This window comes from Mesoplodon mirus (assembly GCF_964341445.2).
Source record: "Mesoplodon mirus genome assembly, chromosome: 4".
Classification (NCBI taxonomy): domain Eukaryota; kingdom Metazoa; phylum Chordata; class Mammalia; order Artiodactyla; family Ziphiidae; genus Mesoplodon; species Mesoplodon mirus.
This window is the reverse complement of record NC_138979.1, coordinates 9,806,303-9,826,712: the sequence shown is the minus strand read 5'-3', so window position 1 is coordinate 9,826,712 and position 20,410 is coordinate 9,806,303.

Below are 20,410 nucleotides of genomic sequence, written 5' to 3'. Positions count from 1 at the left end.
TTTTCAGTCCTTCTTTCATACACAGGAGGGGAAATTCATCCTGCTTCTTACTTGCAAATACGGTCCCTGAGTGTGAAGACATCCTTTACAAACCCAATTTAGCAACAGCCTCAAGCTGTTCTGAACTTGAGAATACTGCATGGCTGACTCAAACTGACAGTGATGAACATATTTTGGCTGACACTTCACCAAACTTTGGGTTATTTATCTCATTAATATTTTTCTTTAGGCAAAATCTATTTGTAATGCCCTTTCTATTTATAAAATGGAAATGTTTCCCGAGTCCGATGACCCTCTGTGACAGGCAACCGAGAAGCAGAAGACGGGTGGTTTAGATGCCCTCTTAGCACCATTTAAAAAATGCAATCTCTTTGTAAAAAGATGTAAGTCTGACTGGGGGCCTGTGTACCATTTTGGTTTTCTGAGCAGAAGTTGCCTGCATTTCTAAAGCAGGATTCCTGCCAAGCACAGCCCTATTCCAAACACAGCTCCCGAGAACAGGGATGTGACCAAGCTGTCACACCCGGGTCCCTTTCCACTGATCAGGCTTCTCAAGGTGTGAGATGAAAGCTACAATCCAACCCTGAAACAGAGATTTGGGCTCCTGGAGCTGCAGCTGTTTCATTCTTTTTTTTTTACAACTCCCCTCATGGGCTGCCTTACTGAGAATCTTATAAATAAGTCATATCTTGTGATATATCCTTTCCATCAAGAAGATTGAAATATACTGAAAATCCAAAGATAAACTCTGAATATATCTTTCTAAAAGTCTGAATATGGTTTTAAAAAGTATTATCAGGGCAGACTTGTTACTCAGCCCCAGGTGTGGGCTTGTGCATCCTAGTTTGAGCATGTCCATGCGTGCAGAAGTTGGAGGAGATTAGATTTAAGAAAGAAAAACAAAACCGTTCTTGAAAAGGAACATTTCTAAAGAGGAAATTCACAGTGAGCCCTTACGGAAAGTTTAGTTGTCAAGATGTGTCAAGCAACAAATGTCAAGTTTATCACCATTACCTGGATAAGTTAGCCAGAAGGATTTTGTAGATCTGAAAGCATTACCTCACCTTCACCTTGTTTACAGGTAAACACCAATAAGCAAAAATCTAGGGAACTACTTTTCTTAAGTCCTCAGCACTATTAGATGTCTTCTCCCTGACGGCAGTCCAGAAAACTGCAGAATAGTAATTATCATCCTCGGAGATGTGAAATGTCATATTATGGGAGGATCCACAGAGTACTTAAATGATGCAGGTCATGTCTTCAGGGCACTTTAACCGAGCCCAAGAGGAGGCAGGTAAACATCCTCCATTTGGTGTTTGGTTAGGGACCCTCCCGGGAACTGTTGTGTCCCATCCATGTGTCTGGTGCTCGTTTCTCTATTGTTCACAGTCACATACACACACACACACACACACACACACACACACACACGCCCCCAGCCCTGGCTGCTCTGGCTTTGGTGGTGCGTCAGTATCTCCGTATATGGTGAACCAGGTGGGGAAATGTTAAGTTTGAAGGGTGAAGTGCTGAGGTTCTGTGGGAGGGAGAAGCAGAGGTTCTGTTCCAGAGCTTTTGAGGAAGGGGGGAAGGGGGGCAGGGAGGAGCTGGAGGCGGAGACAGAGTATGAAGGGGGGACCTTTGCAAGGCGGCTCCCAGGGATGCATGTCTGGAGCTGAGGCCTTGTGGGAGGTGGGCAGGGGAGGGGATCTTCAAAGGTCAGAGGACTTAGTGCCTTAACCACCAGATTAAAATGTGGTTTTGCAAACTGGTGCAGTGTGTGGACCATGGAGAGCCGATGTTGGGTGTGTTAGCTTCACTTCTGGTAAACCTCTGAGGACGTGAGGCCCACAGGCAGTAGAAATAAATTCCAAATAATAAGCAGAGATAAGCAACAAGGACCTACTGTATAGCACAGGGAACTCAGTATTATGCAATAACCTATATGGGAAAAGAATCTGAAAAAGAATGAATATATGTATATGTGTAACCGAATTACTATGCTGTATACTTGAAACACATTGTAAATCAACTTTACTCCAATAAAATTTTTAAAAAATAAGCAGAGTAACTATCAGAAAAAAAAATCCTCATTTCAAAATGGGGAATTTTTTTTCAAAAAAAAATCTTTCTCCCGTGGTTACAAGGCCTCAAATTTGTAATTTGCAAATTCTTTTTTTAAAAGGCACTAGCTTTTCCCAGTCCTTAGTAGATGCCAGGCCTGTGCTAAGCGCTTTACATAGATTTTCCTTTGTGACCACATAAGTAACTCATTGAATTTATAAAAGCAATGAGTTAACCCTATTCACGGAGCCCCAAATGACCAAGCTTTCCTATAGGGAGGATCCCTGCAGAGCCCGGAGGACAAAAACAAGACGAAAAGACAACCCTCAGAATGGAACAAAATATTTGTAAATGAAGCAACTGACAAAGGATTAATCTCCAAAATATATAAACAGCTCATGCAGCTCAATATCAAAAAAACAAACAACCCAATCCAAAAATGGGCCAAAGACCTACATAGACATTTCTCCAAAGAAGACATACAATTTGCCAAAAAACACTTGAAAGGAAGGGTAAGCTGTGACAAAGCAAAAGAGAGGCATGGACATATATACACTGCCAAACATAAGGTAGATAGATAGTGGGAAGCAGCCGCAGAGCACAGGGAGATCAGCTCGGTGCTTTGTGACCGCCCGGAGGGGTGGGATGGGGAGGGTGGGAGGGAGGGAGATGCATGAGGGAAGGGATGTGGGAACAGATGTATATGTATGACTGATTCACTTTGTTATAAAGCAGAAACTAATAAAAAAAAAAAAAAGAAAAAAAAAAAAAGGATGTTCAACATCACTAACCGTTAGAGAAATGCAAATCAAAACTACAATGAGGTATCACCTCACATCAATCAGAATGGCCATCATAAAAAATCTACAAACAATAAATGCTGGAGAGGGTGTGGAGGAAAGGGAACAGTCTTGCACTGTTGGTGGGAATGTAAATTGATACAGCCACTATGGAGAACAGTATGGAGGTTCCTTAAAAAACTAAAAATGGAACTACCATATGACACAGCAATCCCACTACTGGGCATATACTGTGAGAAAACCATAATTCAAAAAGAGTCATGTACCACAATGTTCATTGCAGCTCTGTTTACAATAGCCAGGACATGGAAGCAAACTAAGTGTCCATTGACAGATGAATGGATAAAGAAGATGTGGCACACATATACAATGGAATATTACTCAGCCATAAAATGAAAAAAATTGAAGTATTTGTAGTGAGGTGGATGGACCTAGAGTCTGTCATACAGAGTGTAGTAAGTTAGAAAGAGAAAAACAAATACCATATGCTAACACATATATACGGTAATTAAAAAAAAAAAAAAGGTCCTGAAGAACCTAGGGGCAGGACAGGAATAAAGATGCAGATGTAGAGAATGGACTTGAGGACACGGGGAGGGGGAAGGGTGAGCTGGGACAAAGTGAGAGAGTGGCATGGACATATATACACTACCAAATGTAAAATAGATAGCTAGTGAGAAGCAGCCACATAGCACAGGGAGATCAGCTCTGTGCTTTGTGACCACCTACAGGGGTGGGATAAGGAGGGTGGGAGGGAGATGCAAGGAGGGGATATGGAGATATATGTATACATATAGCTGCTTCACTTTATTATACAGCAGAAACTAACACAACATTGTAAAGCAATTATACTCCAATAAAGATGTTAAAAAAAGAAATATCAGTTATTGCTTTCATACATTATATGTTTATTGATAATGTATAATGAAAGTTTATTAGGTATTTAGAGCATCTGCCTTAGCATTGGCTAAAACAAGTGATGAAGAGGAACAGGAAAAGAGAGATTTATAAAGAAATGAAACAAATCATGTCATATCTGGATCTCTATACTTTTAGGTTATAACGGGGTCTGTAGAATAAATGTGGTTTGATCTGACATCAGGTTGAAGAAGAACAAAGTAAGGAAACATCTAAACCTTCTATACACTGATTGCCAGTAGGAGCCAAGAGTGGATCAGGTGTAGACCTGAGGTCAGGCTGACTATGCTGGAGCTTGCCCCGCACATCACATGAACCAGCACCTCAGGTGTCATGGTTAATTCCAATTCTCAACTTGACTGAGTCATGGGTTTTCCAGATATTTGATCAAATATTATTCTGAGTGTTTTTCTGAGGGTATTTTTGGATGGGAATAACATTTAAATCAATAGAGTAAAGCAGATTGCCCTCCATGATGTGAATAGGCCTCATCTAATCAGTTAAAGGCCTGGAAAAAGCAAAAACCTGACCCTCCCCTGAGTAAGAGAGAATTCCCCTTGCCTCATGGCCTTCAGACTGGCTCAGACACTGGCTCTTCCTGGATTCTCAAGTCTGCAGGCCTTTAGAGTAGAACTATAACATTGGCTTTCCTAGCTTTTCAACTTGCAGACTCAACTTGCAAGCCAGCCTTCATAACCGTGTGAGCCAATTCCTTATGATAAATCTCTATCTATCTACATCACCTTATCTCTCAATCAATCTGTCTATCATCTATCTATCCTATTAGTTCTGTTACATCAGGTTTACTTTTATCATCCTGTTCAGTAAACATACATTTCTACTTTTTAGAACCCAATTTATCATTTTGGAAGACACAGTCATCTTGACAGAAGAAGATCCTTTCTGGTCAAGTGACTGAAGCCTACCACGCTCAACATCCTCCTTCCTGATATCCCAGGGTCAGAAGCCAGAGCTATGCTGGCTGGGGAAGCCCAAGTCACACTCTTGAGTCTGTTTGGTTTGCTATCACTGAGCTGTCTGGGCCATGTTAACTTTTCAGTGTTAACTAATCCAGTGAGGTTGTGTTGAATAAGTAAAACAGGCACAGGGTTCCCTCAGGAGCAACATGGAACTTAGGAAGAGGGATATTACTTCACGCCTCTCTGGCTCTTGAACAGCGGATTTGACTGATTTCAGAGCTGCTACAAGCGGAGCTCACCTCTGCAATTAAACAGATTCCCAGAATCTGAGCCTGGGAAATGAAATTTGCTCAAGGCAATGATCCAAGTTTTCATTCTGCTTGAATGGAAGAGCCAGATTCAAAGAGAAAAATGGCGCATTGAGGACAGAAGACAGAACTCCATGTCACCTGGGTCTGTTTTAGCAGCTAATTTCTTCTCAAGAGGGACATTAAGTCTTTTTACCTAGCAGACAGACTCTAGCTGTTTAAACCCAGTGTGGGCTAGTGGAATGATTCGATTTTTGCATTAGTCATAGAAAGACAAGGTGTGCATTATTTTCCCCTGCTTTTCGTCATGAAATATGGACTATCCTTCCACTGAGTATTTGCTTAATCAGGTCATAGGAATTCTTAATTCATAAAGAGGAAGAAACAACATCTGAGAACCAGGACCAGCGCATTTTAGACATTTGCAGGTGTTTCTGGACAACAGGAGACACTTGTCTACCTGCCCTGTACTTCACCAGTATCTTTACTCACTTTGATCCATCTTCCTGGCCAGCATTCACCATCGGCTCGGAAACAAAGTCTGTGACAAAGAATTATTGTGAATTTTTTTATTTCAGAAGAAGATGGTGCATTTATATAGGCTATAAAATTGGCATTTGTTTGTATTTAATAAGCTTCAAACTTATAATAATTCAAACAATGCTCTGTGAAAATCATTGGAAATAAAGCATTTAATAAAGTTTTAGGTTTTTACTTATATTTAAACTTGTCAATAACTTAAAAGGATTGTGGATTCAAGGAATGTCCTACAATGTCCTCACTCTTGCTTCCATACTAATTTTTCACATGGAAACACATTTTAGTATTTCTGATACATTATTATGATTGTAGAGACTTATTGAGAACTTTTAATTTTGTCACTCACCTCATTTTGTTAATTATTGTCCACTTATATTGGGGTTCAAATTTACGCTGTACTGGAAGAAATACAACTTATATTCTGGGAATAGAAATATCTAGCCCCGCTCAAGTTTGTGACCCTGAGTATAACCTTGGTGTAGAGTCGATACAGCCCAGTGCCTAGTCATAGTGTTTAATGCCTAAAAGCACATTGGAGCGCAGAGAATCATTAGTAGATACTTGCTGAATGGACCTCTCCACCCTGCCCAGGCCAGAATTCAGTGGAAAAATTGTAACCACTTTTTCCCTACTTAGAGGAAAGACAGTCTGGCCCATATTCCAGGAAAAGATGTTGAAGAAGGTGTCTGGAAAACAATGGTGATACCTTGTAAAATGAGAACCCATTTTTGAATGTCAGAAGTAAGAAAATGAGTTTCAATGAAAAGGCGATATTCTATCACTATTACAAGTTTTATAGCTTAAAAAATGCAACTCACCCAATTACAATATTATGTTAGTACCAAGAAGGCTTTCCTTACTTCGATAAAACTCAGAAATGGTCATAAGTAAAAGGTGATATTCTTTTTAAAATGTCACGGATGCTGCACTTTCTGTATTGACTACTTTTGACACCAGGGATAGTGAATGTGTGTGAATCTTGCATCCTCACCATCTATCTGTACCTCTTGGTGGGTTGTTTCTAAATGAAGTTATCAAGAACTGAGATGTTTTCTAAGGGTTCTTTGTTGAAGAAAGATGTTCACCTCATAGAAAATAAGGAAATATCTCCTTTACAGATGCATGGGCCCATTCTGAGATTTATAAAGCATTCATGTCTATAAAAATCTATAAAGCGTTAAGAGGCAAAAATCTTTTTGGTTAGTAGCTTATTAAGTCTTGGCTTCTACACACCCTCTTGAGATATTTGCAATATAGTTGTTCATCTTGTGTCAACACACAAAACTTCACTTCATTCCTACTAGGTCCATTCATAGCACCACTCCTTATGACCCAAGACAATTTTGAGACTGAAATGGTTCGACTTTCATTTATATGTGATCAAATAAATAAGATTCTCATGTAACACGTTTCAGGCTGCCTCTTGATTTCCTTTCCAAGTAGGCATGTGGTTTTCAGTTTGGCTCCATGTCAGTCTTGAAGGGCAGTATTCATAAGAGTCGTGTCTGTCCTTGGCTCCTGACCTTAGCAGGGGATGTCAGAGGAACAGTGCAATGGAGCACTCGAGGCAGGGTGGCTTTTCAGAGCATTATTTAATTTTGGTTGTTGGCGCAACAAGCTCATCAGAGACTGCTATTTCCAGCTGCACTGCAAGCTGTCCCACAGTTTAATTCTCTGCTTATTTTTTTTAGAAATCCTCCAACCAAGCACCTCAGTCATGCGCCAAAGTATGAGGATGACTTCACACCTCAGCTAATTCACATCTTCAAGGAGAGAAAACAATTTGCAACTGAATCCAGCCTCACTCATACCACCCAACAAATCCCTTTTGCTAGTGAGCCACCCTGGGGACTCTGGGGCAGACTCAGAACTGTCAAGAAAAGTAGATAAGTTAGGGCAAATACAATATGCTACGTATGTATTGATTTGTCTATTGACATTATGTTTAGAGAGAGGTTTTATACAACTCATGGGTTAAATCAAATCTTGTGTTACAAAGCACCTGAATAGAAAGATGATGCATATTTAACACTTATGTTGTATGATATAGTCAACTCAGATATGAACATAATGGAAATGCCTTTACCATCCCTATATTCATTAATCCCTGCCATTGCCGTGTTAACTTTGCAAAGGCATCGGAATCAATGTCATTAGCCTTAGATGATGCTAGTAATTAAAGATACCCTTAAATAAAATGTCCTGTCAGAAAAATATAAATAGTTATCAAGCACTCAATACAGAACAGGGGGGACTTCCCTGGTGGCACAGTGGTTAAGAATCTGCCTGCCAATGCAGGGGACATGGGTTCAAGGCCTGGTCTGGGAAAATCCCACATGCCGTGGAGCAACTAAGCCCATGCACTACAGCTACTGAGCCTGTGCTCTAGAGCCCGCGAGCCACAACAACTGAGCCCGTGTGCCACAACTACTGAAGCCCGTGCACGTAGATCCTGTGCTCCACAACAAGAGAAGCCACTGCAATGAGAAGCCCACGCACAGCAATGAAGTGTAGCCCCTGCTTGCCGCAACTAGAGAAACCCTGCACACAGCAACGAAGACCCAACACAGCCAAAAAAAAAACAAAAACAAAAAACAGAACAGAGACTAATCTAGATTTTGAAGATACAGCAGAAGACAAGACAAGCAGAATCTTGGCTTTCATAGAGTTTGGGTTCCTCTTTCTCTCTCGCTCTTTCTCTCTCTTTCTCTCTCTCTCTGTGTATATGTGTATAGGTTAGTAAACTGATAAGTAAATCTTTATGTATAAAATTAGATACTGGAAAGTGCTATCCAGAAAATTAAAATTGGATTATGTGACAGGGAGTAACACTGTCTACTTTAGATTGGGTGGTCAGGGAAGGGGTTTTTGTGGACACATTTAAGCTCATTTAGACAAGAAGGAGCCAGGAGCATGACAATCTGGATCTGGATCTGGAAGAACATTTTGGGTGGAAAGGACAATGAGTTTAAAAGTCCCAAGGCAGGAGCAAACTTGGCTTCTTCAAAGAGCAGATGAAAAGCAGAAGTGTCTGGAGAGTAGCAGGTGATGGGAAGAGCAAGGACAGGAAGAGGAGGAAGAAAGGGACGTGAAACAGACATAAACCAGGAGTGTGTGTCGGCACCATGGTAAGCATCTTGCACCTATGAACCCCTGTCATCTTCATAACAGCCTGTGCAGTGGGCACCTGCACCATCCTCATTAAATGTGAAGGTGAGGAAACAAAGATGCAGAATGTAGAATACCTGGGCTCAGGGCATACGGTGCGATCTGGCTCTGTGTTCCCCATTGGGAGGTGATTGTGACAGTCAAGCATGAAATCATGGAGGCTGGTCCAACTATGGGACCATGGGAGTAGTACATATGTGATGGGATTTGGGGTATGTTTTGGAACAAAGCCAATAAGATTTACTGGTGGATTCAGTGTGAGGGTAAGGGAGAGAATCAAAGATAACTATGAGCTGTTTAAGTAATTAAGAAGATGATGAAGATCAATGATGACCATGAACATACATGACATTCATATGGTGTTGACTGTATGTGCCAGGCACTGTTTAAAGCACCTGTATATATTCTAACTTGAATCCTTATCACAACTCTACGAAGGTACTATTATTATCCCTAGTCTTTCATAACAATTTCTTGAGTTAGAACTATTCTCTAACTACTGTTACCCTCATTTTTTTGTAAATTAGAAAATTGAGGTACCCAGTCATTATGCCCAAGGTGATACAGCCAGGAAATGTGAATTTCACGGTAAGAATGAAAAGAGGTCATTTAAGTTTAATGCTCAGAATAATAGTAAATGCTCAAAAATGTTAGCTAGTAGTAGTAGTAATTGCAGCCATCTCTATTGTGATCTTATTTTTATGGGTATTGTCACAACCTGTCACAGCAGCCAATAAATGAAGGGTAAACTGTGTGAAGGTCTCAAGTTGGTGAAGAACAAGCAACAAAAAAAAGAGTTCATCATTCACTATGTCTTTGCTGCTAAAAGAACCTAAGGAAGTGAATCTTGGAAGAAGGATCATTCTGGGATAGAAGAAGCAGAATTTGGTAAAATGATGATTTAGCACCATACTGTTTTCGCATTGCAGCTCACTATATTTACCTATTCACATGCAGATGAATAGAATAAAAATATTTTCTTGATTTTTGCAGTATGAATCATCTTCTCATCTTGCTTTACATCCCGACAAAGTATTTTTTGGACTTAGGGGTCTTGCTGACTTTTTCTTAAATCCCCATTGTGCCATGATCGCCTTTAATGTAGGTGAAATGGCAGAGAATTTGGATGTGGAAAAAATTGTTTCCTTATAGAGTTGAAGTCTGTTTAACCCTAGGAAATGACATATGTGTCAAAGGACGCCTTTTCAGAAACTTGTTTCCCTGTCTCTCTTTTTCTCCCCAGTGGTTTCTATTTCTTAGTCCCTCTGCTCCGTACGAGGGATGGGATCACCACAGGTGCTCTGTTGCTGACACAGGATAGATTTCCCTGGGTAGCAGGGCTGAGTGACTCCCTTTCTTGACTCATTCAAAACAAGACAGGCTGTATAAACCCACTTGAGAATACATCCTGTAGGAAACAAGATTACCTAATCATCTGTTGCATCTCTATTTTCTGCTTTTCCACAAATGGCTGGTAACATGAGCAGTCACAGTTATGGACTCCATTTTTTTAATGTATATATGTATCATACATACTCTTTGGTTTGGATTGCTCAGGGAGTGATAATTATAGTTTTTTTTAATTGTTTTGATGTTTTGGGATTTTGTAGCCAAGAGTTCATTTGACAGATGTAAAATTAGTTTTCTGAATTACTGTGCATGAACAAACAGAAGAATGCCAGAGAACAGAAGGGGCTCAAACCACACATATAGGTCAATGTTAGGTGTAGCTTCAACTGAGGTTACAGATTCTGTTCTGTATGGAGTCTTAATTTTTTAATTAAAATTTATTTTTATTGAATAATATACATATATTTTACAACTCATATTTTAAAACGCATATTTAAAAATTATTTTAAACTCAAACAGTCTTCCAAAGCTTATCTTTCAAAACAGCAGTCTTCTGTCTACCCTTTCAAACCCCTGTATCTTGCTTCCCAGAGGCAGCCATCTTCACTTTTATCTGATTCTTCTAGTACCTCAGTATTCCTCAATAAATGTCGAGTTTTGATATTCTGTTTTAGGTTGCCATTATGAAAGAAGATGAGTTGACTTATCTACACAAACTCTTTGCTGCAAAAGTATGTCCATTCCCCCATCTTACCAAGAAAAGCATATTATATTGAAAATTTTGCTTAAATTAACATCCAGTGTTTACAATTATGACTCTGTAGATATTGTTCAAGGCTGAGGCAAACATCCATCCTTGTATGCTATGATTATATTTCATGGCTACTATTTTCTTCTTAGAATTAAAATGTCTTTTTAAAAAACAGTTGACTAATCTATGACAAAGTAGGCAAGAATATACAATGGAGAAAGACAGTGTCTTCAGCAAATGGTGCTGGGAAAACTGGACAACTACATGTAAAAGAATGAAATTAGAACACTCCCTAACACCATACACAAAAATAAACTAAAATGGATTAAAGACCTAAATGTAAGACCAGATACTATAAAACTCTTAGAGGAAAACATAGGAAGGACACTCTTTGACATAAATCACAGCAAGATCTTTTTTGACCCACCTCCTAGAGTAATGAAAATAAAAACAAAAATAAATGGGGCTTAATGAAACTTAAAAGCTTTTGCAAATCAAAGGAAATCATAAAGAATATGAAAAGACAACCCTCCGAATGGGAGAAAATATTTGCAAACGAAGCAAAAGAGAAGGGATTGATCTCTAAAATATACAAATAGCTGAGGCAGATCAATATCAAAAAAAACAAACAACCCAATCCAAAAATGAGTGGAAGACCTAAATAGACATTTCTCCAAAGAAAACATACAGATGACCAAGAGTTACATGAAAAGCTGCTCACCATCACTAATTATTAGAGAAATGCAAATCAAAACTACAATGAGATATCACCTCACACCAGTCAGAATGGCCATCATCAAAAAATCTACAAACAATAAATGCTGGAGAGGGTGTGGAGACAAGGGAACTCTCTCGCACTGTTGGTGGGAATGTAGATTGATACAGCCACTATGGAGAACAGTATGGAAGTTCCTTAAAAAACTAAAAATAGGGCTTCCCTTGTGGCACAATGGTTGAGAGTCTGCCTGCCAATGCAGGGGACATGGGTTCGAGCCCTGGTCTGGGAAGATCCCACATGCTGCAGAGCAACTAGGCCCATGAGCCACAACTACTGAGCCTGCACGTGTGGAGCTTGTGTTCCACAACAAGAGAGGACGTGACAGTGAGAGGCCTGCACACCGCGATGGAGAGTGGCCCCACTCGCTGCAATTAGAGAAAGCTCTCGCGCAGAAATGAAGACCCAGCACAACCAAAAATAAATAAATAAATACAATTTGAAAAAGAAATCCTGAATGCTAAAAATAACTTAAAAAAAAAAAACTAAAAATAGAGCTACCATATGATCCAGCAATCCCACTCCTGGGCATATACCCTGAGAAAACCATAATTCAAAAAGACACATGCACCTCAGTGTTCATTGCAGCACTATTTACAATAGCCAGGTCATGGAAGCAACCTAAGTGTCCATTGGCAGATGAATAGATAAAGAAGATGTGGTGCATATATACAATGGAATATTACTTGGCCATAAAAAGGAATGAAATTGGGTCATTTTTAGAGACATGGATAGACCTAGAGAGTGTCATATAGAGTGAAGTAAGTCAGAAAAAAAAATATTGTATATTAACGCTTATATGTGGAATCTAGAAAAATGGTACAGATGAACCAGTTTGCAAGGCAGAAATGGAGACACAGATAGAGAGAACAAACGTATGGACATCAAGGGGGGAAGGGGGGTAGGAAGAATTGGGAGATTGGGATTGACATATATACACTAATATGTTTAAAATAAATAACTAATGAGAACCTGCTGTATAGCACAGGGAACTTGACTCAGTGCTCTGTGGTGACCTAAATGGGAAGTAAATCCAAAAAAGAGGGGATATATGTATACATATAGCTGATTCACTTTGCTGTACAGCAGAAATTAACACAACATTGCAAAACAACAATACCCCAATTTAAATAAATAAATAAATAAATAAATATTAGAGACTAAATAAAAAACCAGTTGATTATGTTTTATTTCCTTTATTTCTTTCATAAAAAATTTCAGGCATTCAGATTTTTTCAGCTATTGAGCATAATGGAACAAATATCCATGTATACATCACCCCATTTAAGAAGTAAAACCTCATAAATACCACTGAAGTCATGGATAAACTGGTTTTTGATCACATTTCCCTTGCTGCTCATTAGAGGTAAACACTATAAAATTTTTCATTATTTATGTCTCAAGAAGTGTGTACAGTTTTACTCTATATTTATAAATCCCTAAGCAATATATTACATATTTTTAACTTTGTATAATTGCATCATACTGTATGTATTTTGGTAAATCTTGCTTTTCCCCATCAATGGGTCTTTGAGATTTTTAATGCATATAACTGTAACAAATTTATTTTATTATATAAATATCCCATCATGTGTCTATACACACAATGTGTTTATTTATTCTCATTTTTCTGATTAGCCTTTAGTTTGTACTCAGAATTTAACTATAAAAATACTGCCCCAAGTCTTTTAGTGCATGCCTCCTTTCCCACAAAGACAGAAATCTTTATAGTATTTATACCTAGAAATAGGATTGATGGATCTTGGGGCCTCCTCCTTCAGTTTTAATAGATAATGCCAAATATCTCCCCTGAGTAGTTAAGACAGTTTATAACCCCATTAGTACTGTAAAAATTTTCTAATTGCTTCTTATCTTTACCTACACTTGGTGTACTCAAACTTTTTCATTTTTTGCCAGTCTGTTGAATCTGAAATGTTTCTTATGTTCTTTTATTTTGTATTTTTCCAATTATTACTGAGAATCTCTCTTCCTAGGTTTATTGGCCTTTGGGTTTTTTCATCTGTGAATTTGCCTATTTGCAGGTCTCGTTTGCCTTCTATTTATTAATTCTTCATATATTTTGGATTTTAATTATCTCTTACTTTTAAACTTTGCAAATGTACTTGACCATGCTATAAGTTATCCATTAATTTTTTATGTCTTTTTATATTTGACCATTTCTAATTTTAAAATAGTTGAATTTGTTAATCTTTTCCCTATGATTTGCATTTTTTTCTGTCTTGTATGAGAAATCTCTTCTTACACTAAGGTCACAAAGATAATCTATATTTTCTTCTGAATTTCTATGAGCTTGTTTACAAGATCTTTATTCCACCTGGGATTGATCTTTTTGTACATTGCAAGGTTAGGGTATAATTTTATCTTTCCTATATGGATAGTCATGGTCCTGGAATTGTACTTTCTGTAGCCCTTCATTTCCTGACTGATCTGCAAGGGCATCTCATCAAGCTCCTAGAAGAAAACATAGGGAAAAAGATTGTGAACAGTAGCCTTAGCAATAATTTCTTGAATATGACACCAAAAGTACATCAACAAAAGCAAAAATTGACAAGAGAGACTAAATAAAAATAAAAAGCTTTTGCACAGCCAAGGAAACAATCAAAAACAGCAACAGCAAGGCAATGTACAGATTGGAAGAAAATATCTGCAAACCATATATCTCATAAGAAACTCATACAATGTAATAGTAAGAAAACAAATAACCCAACTAAAAAATGAACAAAAGAACATAGACATTTCTCCAAATAAGCCATATAAAAACAGATAAATGAAAAGGCAGTCAACATTACCAATCACCAGGAAACGCAAACTCAAACCACAATGAGATGTTATCTTACACATTTTAGGTTGGCTTTTATTAAAGAAAAAATATTAAAAATGTTGGTGAGGGAACCCTTGTGCACTGTTGATAGGAATGTAAAGTGGCACAACTGCTATGGAAAATGGTAGAGAGGTTCCTCAACGAACTAAAAGCAGAACCATCATGTGATCCAGCAATACCATTTCTGAGAGTATGTCCAAGGGAATTGACATCAGGATCTCGACGAGAAATATACATTCCCACATTCATTGATGAATTGTTCGCAATAGTCAAGGCGTGGAAGCAACCTAAATGTCCATTGATGAATGAGTGGGAAAAGAAAATGTTTTTTCATATACATACCATGAAAATGTTTTTTCATATACATACCATGAAATGTAATTTAACCTTAAAAAAGAAGGAAATTCTGCCATTTCCAATGACACGGATGAACCTGGAGGATATAATGCTGAATAAAATAAGCCAGACGCAGAAATACAGACTATGTGATACCACTTACATGATGAATCTAAAATTGTCAAATCCATGGAAGCAGAGTATGGTATGGTGATTGCCAGAGGGGAGAGGAAAATGGGGAAACATTAGTCAAAGAGTACAAAATTTCATTTATACCAGATGAATAAGTCCTAGAGATTTGTACAACATAGGGTCTTTAGTTAACAATACTGCATGGTACATTTAAAAATTTACTGTGGGTAGATCTTATGTTGTGTGCTTTAATCACAAAATACTAATACTGATACTAATAGTATTAATAATTATGGAAGAAGAAAGAGGAGGAGGAAAAAAAGGAGGAAAGGGGAGGAGGAGAAGAGGGTTTGAGGAGACCTCAGGACGTGATGGGTAGGTTTTATGGCATAGATTGTGGTGATGGGTCCATGAGTGTTTATTTACCTCCAAACTCATCAAATTGTATATATTAATTATGTACAACTTTTTGTTTATCAAAAAAAGAAAAGGAAATAAAATTTCTTGTGAAATATGCTTTCTTATACTAGTATTATAATTAAGGATATATGTATATATATATATATGTTACATACAGTAATCGTAAATATATTTTACCAAGGTCATTTCCCATTTCATTTTGTGGATATTTCATTGGTTGTCTATCTGAAACAGGAAGCATAAGAAATATATGATTTTAATATGCTTAAATATTAGCGGAATTAAGTTCATTACACAAAGTGAAAAGCATTTGTATGTAGCTGTGTTTTGTAACCTTTGTTTATGAAAAAGATATTAGTCAGTACCATAATCTCTTGAGGAGAATATCCTTTAGGAGTAATATGAAGAACACCTTTTTTAAAAAGCTGATAAGGGGGCCTCCCTGGTGGCGCTAGTGGTTGAGAGTCCGCCTGCCGATGCAGGGGATACGGGTTCGTGCCCCGGTCCGGGAGGATCCCATATGCCGCGGAGCGGCTGGGCCCGTGAGCCATGGCCGCTGAGCCTGCGCGTCCGGAGCCTGTGCTCTGCCACAGCAGTGAGAGGCCCGCGTACCGCAAAAAAAAAAAAAAAAAAGCTGATACGTTTAAACATCTCAAGGTCCCACTTTATAATCAAAATAGAAAGTGTCAAAAAAGTAGTGGAAAAATAATGGCTGGGTTCTTCACAGTCAGAGCTGTGAAGAAAATCTCAGGAGTTTATCCTAGATGATCACCTCTGTTTTACAGATCTAGGTAGTTAAAATAACTGTGTTAACTCTAGGTGAATATCTCTATATTTAGCTGCTTACTAGAAATGAGCCTTTTAATCTGCTAGAGGAACACCTCTTCTGGCATCCAGAGCCTCAGCTCATGAGCTGCAGGTACCCTTAGCTGCATCCAGGGTCAGAAGGTGGGAGTGGGGGGCACTTCATCAGATTTCCTTGAATATATATTTCGGTTTCATAAAAGACATTTTAAATAATTCCTTTAGATGAAAATTTAGGTCTTGAGAAAAAAGCAATTTCTTCTTTCTTGCTCAGTGAATTGCACAGATAGACTTGCCTGCCCTTTGGACTATAACATTTGAACCAAACTAATGATTCTCATGGCTTAAGCCTCTAAAAGTTAGGAATAGTGACTTTTCCTTTTCTCATTAGTGATCTTTAGGTATACCAGTCCACTGTTCCAATGAATACAAAAAAATTTAAGTAGGAAAAATAACTAGGAAACAGGATTTCATAAATAATATTAGGATCTCTCAGTAAGAAAAAAAATTAATACTTAGTAGGAAAAAACAGAGAAGAAGAGAAATGAGGCTGTAGGTAAATAAATATTTCAAGCCTCGAGGAGGAAAAGCTAAGGCTAGTCAATTTTCTAAAAAGCGATCTGAGTTGCTTTTTAATAATCCTAGCAAAAAGTGTTAACAGGAGGTGGACGAATTTTTACAAATATAAAAGGAAAGATATGTCCTATGAAGGAATGTGAGCACCGCTTAGCAATTTCACAGCACTTTTCATCTTCAAAGAATTTTGCATGTTAACTAATTAATCCTTCCAACACCCTTGTGACGTAAACGTGACAAACAAGGACAGAAGTGAGTCTCAAATGACTAATTTACCAAACTCACTGGTTGAGAAAGAATTATGAAAGCATGCCAGTTACTAATGAGGAAGATCCTAGGTAGGGATTTTATACAGGATAGTGTGTGTGTGTGTGTGTGTGTGTGTGTACTTTCCAAAATTTGTTTACAGAAATACAGAGCTGATGACAGAATTTGAAAGAAAGAATTTATCACCCCTTGAGCTCAGTTTATGCTAGACTAGTGTGAACTTCTCAAATAATCCAAATTTAAACCATGAATATTAGCAGCAGTTTGGTATTTGCTTTTTATGCATGGAGTTGATGCATTATTTAGACAATGAGCACCAACTATCTGAAACTCCAGTGGTTTAAAGGGAGTTACACTTGTTAGGGGGTTATTTTCTGCCCAATTCTGTAACATGTAATCTATCAATCTATCACATATTCTTTCTTGTTATCCAAACACCAGGACAAGAAAGCAAGGCCCAACTAAATGAGAGATCTGACAATTTTAAGCTCTTACTGGCCAACCACTTATTTTGGAAACTTATAACTGAGGCTGTGGTTAGTCTTCTAAAGATCTAAGTCTGTTTCCTTTTTCTCTGCCTGCCTGTGTAATACTGTCTACTATTATCCTGTTGTGACAGCAATATATCTTCCCCCAAACTTGCAGAAGAGAATAGCGGAGCTCATGACCACCCTGGAATGATAATCGCCGTGCTGTGCTGTTGGCACCCTGAGGTGACGGTGGCAGGGAGTCACATTATCCACTTACAACCACAGCCATTCCATTCTAGCTTCACGGGATAACAGAGCGAGTCTCACTGATTACAAATCTGCTAACATAGGCACTAGCCTTCATTCCTTTTCTTGATGATAAAATCTCATTGTGGGCATTATTAGCCTTACTGTGTTGCTCTTAAAATTGTTACTATGACCTTTCAAAAAGTATTGATCCACAAATGCTAAATGGCTAAATATTCCCAAAGGGAAACCTGACTGCCTTTTCTGCACCACAGCTATAAAATTTTCCTTCCAACAAATCAAGACTGGAGGGTACAAAAGGGCTGAGCATTACTCTTCTCTTTCTCAGTGTTAGTTCCAAACTATTATGTGAGTTTCTCTCTCTTCCCTTCCTCCCTTCTTCCTTTCCCCCTCAAATAAGCACAGATTTTCACCTCAGTCCATCATTTCCTTGTATCTGGGTAGCAAAAGTCACGTTGATTATTGCCCAATGTTTTCAAATCTGGTGCAAAGTTGTAGAGACTATTGATTTAGTCATTCAATTACCAAATATTTCTTGAGTACTTACTATATGCTAGTCACCATTTTAGTCACTAGTGATACAAGAAAGAAGAAAAGTTCCTGCCCACGAAGACATAGCACTTACTAAGGAGGCTGATACTGGACCCCTCAAAATGAAGAGCCATCCTCTTCTATTTGGTCATAAAATTCAATCATTATACTACATTCTAATCACTGAGATACATTCTGTTGTTTTAAATTTCTTCCTGCATTTTTGTTTTGCTGCTACCTGGGATCATTTTCCTTCTGCTTGAAGAAAAACTTTTTTTTTTTTTTTTTTTTTAGTTTCAGTGTACTGGCAACAAATTCTCTGTTTTTGTATGTATTCAAATATCTATGTATTCAGGGCCTCCCTGGTGGCGCAGTGGTTGAGAGTCCGCCTGCCGATGCAGGGGATACGGGTTCGTGCCCCGGTCTGGGAGGATCCCATATGCCGCGGAGCGGCTGGGCCCGTGAGCCATGGCCGCTGAGCCTGTGCGTCCGGAGCCTGTGCTCCGCAACGGGAGAGGCCACAACAGTGAGAGGCCCGCGTACAGCAAAAAAAAAAAAAAAAAAAAAAAAAAATATCTATGTATTCAAATATCTTTAACTTTTTTGAAGATTTTTTTTCTAGATATAGAATTCTAGTTTGGCAGTTGCTTTCTTTTTATCACATTAAAGATATTCCATTGTCTTCTTGATTTCATATTCTATTGAGACATCAGCTGTATGTCATTATTGTTCCTTTAAAGATAGTATTTTTCTTTGAATGTTTTTTACTATTTTCTTTTGTCTCTGATTTTCAGTCATTTTTCTATGCTGTGACTAGTTGTGGGGGTTTTTTGTGGGTGTGTGTGTGGTTATCCTGCTTGAGGTCCACAGCTTTTCTAAGATCTGTATCTTGATTTTTTGGTCAGGTTTTGGAAATCCATTCCCTTCAAATATTTTTTTCTTTTATTCCCTCTCTATTCTTCTGAGCCTTTAATTATGTAGATTATAGTTTCTATCCATGTCATATAAATATAGATATAGATAGATAAATATATAAATAGATGTTTTATATAGAAGGAGGCTTGTCCAGAGATACACAAATACATATGCTCATTTCTGTATTATACTTTCTTTTGCTTTGGTCTCTATGCTTCAGACTGTGTTTTCATCGTTTTTCTCTTGATGAGTTCACTAATCCTCTCATGTTCTATATCAATCTCCTCATTAAGCACATCTATCAAAGTCTAAATTTCAGTTTATCCCATTGTCAACTCTAGAATTTTTATTTATTCTCTAATAGGTTCCAATTCTCTAGTAAAATGTTCTACTCTGTCATCCGTTTTTGAAAAAGTATTCAATATAGCCGTTTTAAAGTCCATCTTTGATAACTTTAATAACTTGGCTAAATGAGAGTTTATTTCTAGTGTTTTCTCTTGGCCATGATTCCTGGGATGTCTAGTAAATTTTTAATTAAATGATAGCCATTGTGTGGGTTCTGGAGGTTACTGTCTTTTTTTTCCAAGTAGGTTTACTCTAACCTGTCCTAGAACCACACAGTAGGGTCAGATGACATTAATCGGATCAGGAATTGGATTTACTCAAGGCTAGGTTGCAGTTTTTGATGGCTAAATCAAGCCCTGGCTGTTCCACACTCCTAGGGTATAAACTTCCACCATTCCCACTGAGATTCCAAAGTATTTGCTAGGATCCCTCTCCACTGTTATTCCCAGACTCTCATTTCTGCATCTTGAGCATGATGCTCTTTAGTCAGTGGAAAATGAGAATATTCTAAAATTTTAAAATCCTTTGTCCTTGGGAGTGTCATTATCAGGACTCCATATGGGGTAGATAAAGGGAGCCCAGTAAGGAAGTTACAGTAATAGTTTGGTTATGAGCTAATGGAGCCTGATACAAGGAGTTGGCAGTAGGAATATGTATATGAAAGGATGTATATGTAAGCTTTTGTGAAAGAAGAATGGGAGAGTAAACTTGTTGATTATGTGAAGCGTGATGTGTTAAAGCTTCTTCAAGATTTCGAGTCTACAGACCTGAGATATATTCCATGGACCACAGGAAAAATGAAATTGTAACTTAAAGAGAATTTAGAGATGGAAATACATATTTGAGGGTAATACACACATAGGAGGTGATTAAAGACTTGGTTAAGAGCATACAGAAGAAGAAGAGAAGAGGAT